This window comes from Coregonus lavaretus, assembly GCF_964263955.1.
Source record: "Coregonus lavaretus genome assembly, chromosome: 11".
Classification (NCBI taxonomy): Eukaryota; Metazoa; Chordata; class Actinopteri; order Salmoniformes; family Salmonidae; genus Coregonus; species Coregonus lavaretus.
In genome coordinates, this window is record NC_139998.1 from 12,122,167 (window position 1) to 12,125,442 (window position 3,276).

The window sequence follows — 3,276 nt, forward strand, 5'->3', positions numbered from 1 at the left end:
CTAATCCAGGCACTTGTCATCTCCCGTCTGGATTACTGCAACTCGCTGTTGGCTGGGCTCCCTGCCTGTGCCATTAAACCCCTACAACTCATCCAGAATGCTGCAGCCCATCTGGTGTTCAACCTTCCCAAGTTCTCTCACGTCACCCCGCTCCTCCGCACACTCCACTGGCTTCCAGTTGAAGCCCGCATCTGCTACAAGACCATGGTGCTTGCCTACAGAGCTGTGAGGGGATTGGCACCTCCGTACCTTCAGGCTCTGATCAGTCCCTACACCCAAACGAGGGCATTGTGTTCATCCACCTCTGGCCTGCTGGCCCCTCTACCTCTGCGGAAGCACAGTTCCCGCTCAGCCCAGTCAAAACTGTTCGCTGCTCTAGCACCCCAATGGTGGAACAAGCTCCCTCACGACGCCAGGACAGCGGAGTCACTCACCACCTTCCGGAGACACTTGAAACCCCACCTCTTTAAGGAATACCTGGGATAGGATAAAAGTAATCCTTCTACCCTCCCCCTACCCCCACCAAAAAAAAAATATATATATATATATATATACATACATATATATATACATACATACATACATACATACATACATACATACATACATACATACATACATACATACAGTGGGGAGAACAAGTATTTGATTTTGCAGGTTTTCCTACTTACAAAGCATGTAGAGGTCTGTATTTGTTTTATCATAGGTACACTTCAACTGTGAGAGACGGAATCTATAACAAAAATCCAGAAAATCACATTGTATAATTTTTAAGTAATTAATTTGCATTTTATTGCATGACATAAGTATTTGATACATCAGAAAAGCAGAACTTAATATTTGGTACAGAAACCTTTGTTTGCAATTACAGAGATCATACGTTTCCTGTAGGTCTTGACTAGGTTTGCACACACTGCAGCAGGGATTTTGGCCCACTCCATACAGACCTTCTCCAGATCCTTCAGGTTTCGGGGCTGTCGCTGGGCAATACAGACTTTCAGCTCCCTACAAATATTTTCTATTGGGTTCAGGTCTGGAGACTGGCTAGGCCACTCCAGGACCTTGAGATGCTTCTTACGGAGCCACTCCTTAGTTGCCCTGGCTGTGTGTTTCGGGTCGTTGTCATGCTGGAAGACCCAGCCACGACCCATCTTCAATGCTCTTACTGAGGGAAGGAGGTTGTTGGCCAAGATCTCGCGATACATGGCCCCATCCATCCTCCCCTCAATACGGTGCAGTTGTCCTGTCCCCTTTGCAGAAAAGCATCCCCAAAGAATGATGTTTCCACCTCCATGCTTCACAGTTGGGATGGTGTTCTTGGGGTTGTACTCATCCTTCTTCTTCCTCCAAACACGGCGAGTGGAGTTTAGACCAAAAAGCTCTATTTTTGTCTCATCAGACCACATGACCTTCTCCCATTCCTCCTCTGGATCATCCAGATGGTCATTGGCAAACTTCAGACGGGCCTGGACATGCGCTGGCTTGAGCATGGGGACCTTGCATGCGCTGTAGGATTTTAATCCATGACAGCGAAGTGTGTTACTAATGGTTTTCTTTAAGACTGTGGTCCCAGCTCTCTTCAGGTCATTGACCAGGTCCTGCCGTGTAGTTCTGGGCTGATCCCTCACCTTCCTCATGATCATTGATGCCCCACGAGGTGAGATCTTGCATGGAGCCCCAGACCGAGGGTGATTGACCGTCATCTTGAACTTCTTCCATTTTCTAATACTTGCGCCAACAGTTGTTGCCTTCTCACCAAGCTGCTTGCCTATTGTCCTGTAGCCCATCCCAGCCTTGTGCAGGTCTACAATTGTATCCCTGATGTCCTTACACAGCTCTCTGGTCTTGGCCATTGTGGAGAGGTTGGAGTCTGTTTGATTGAGTGTGTGGACAGGTGTCTTTTATACAGGTAACGAGTTCAAACAGGTGCAATTAATACAGGTAATGAGTGGAGAACAGGAGGGCTTCTTAAAGAAAAACTAACAGGTCTGTGAGAGCCGGAATTCTTACTGGTTGGTAGGTGATCAAATACTTATGTCATGCAATAAAATGCAAATTAATTACTTAAAAATCATACAATGTGATTTTCTGGATTTTTATTTTAGATTCCGTCTCTCACAGTTGAAGTGTACCTATGATAAAAATGACAGATCTCTACATGCTTTGTAAGTAGGAAAACCTGCAAAATCGGCAGTGTATCAAATACTTGTTCTCCCCACTGTATATTGTAAAGTGGTTGTCCCACTGGCTATCATAAGGTGAATGCACCAATTTGTAAGTCGCTCTGGATAAGAGCGTCTGCTAAATGACAAATGTAAATAGTTATGTACGCTCAAGGTCTTTTTTTTTTTGGTCTTATTTCTTGTTTGTTTCACTTTTTTTTTTGCATCTTCAAAGTGGTAGGCATGTTGTGTAAATCAAATGATACAAACCCCCCAAAAAATCAATTTTAATTCCAGGTTGTAAGGCAACAAAATAGGAAAAATGCCAGGGGGGGTGAATACTTTTGCAAGCCACTGTATGGAATCAGTGGCATTTTCTACACAGTAGATGCATATTTTTACTTTTTAAAATATTGTCTCAGATGAGATGCATCAAATCAACACTAGATGGTACTGTAGTGTAAGTCAACATCCCTTTCATGACCACAACATACTTCTATGGTGTAATCAACACTTAATTCCCTTATAACCACAAGCCTTGAGAAGAATGTGAGGATTTCGCTTATAGGACTATGATCCTCTTTTCAAAGGGCTTTATAACACACAAATGAGTGGACACCCAATTGCCTTGACCTCTGGGGCAGATATTTAATATGTCACAAGAAGCGGCGCAGTGGTCTAAGGCACTGCATCGCAGTGCTAACTGTGCCACTAGAGATCCTGGTTCGAATCCAGGCTCTGTCGCAGCCGGCCGCGACCGGGAGACTCATGGGCGGCGCACAATCGGCCCAGCGTCGTCCAGGGTAGGGGAGGGAATGGCCGGCAGGGATGTAGCTCAGTTGATAGAGCATGGCGTTTGCAACGCCAGGGTTGTGGGTTCGATTCCCACGGGGGGCCAGTATAAAAATATATGTATTCACTAACTGTAAGTCGCTCTGGATAAGAGCGTCTGCTAAATGACTAAAATGTAATGTAAATGTAAAATGTAAGAAATTGAGCACGTTTCAGAGCCAGTGAACCCTGCAATATTAAATCCTGCCAAGGAGGTTGTTCTGGCAATCATTAAAACGAAACAAATAAAGGATAGGAATCAATACAAAAAAATAAGGAAATG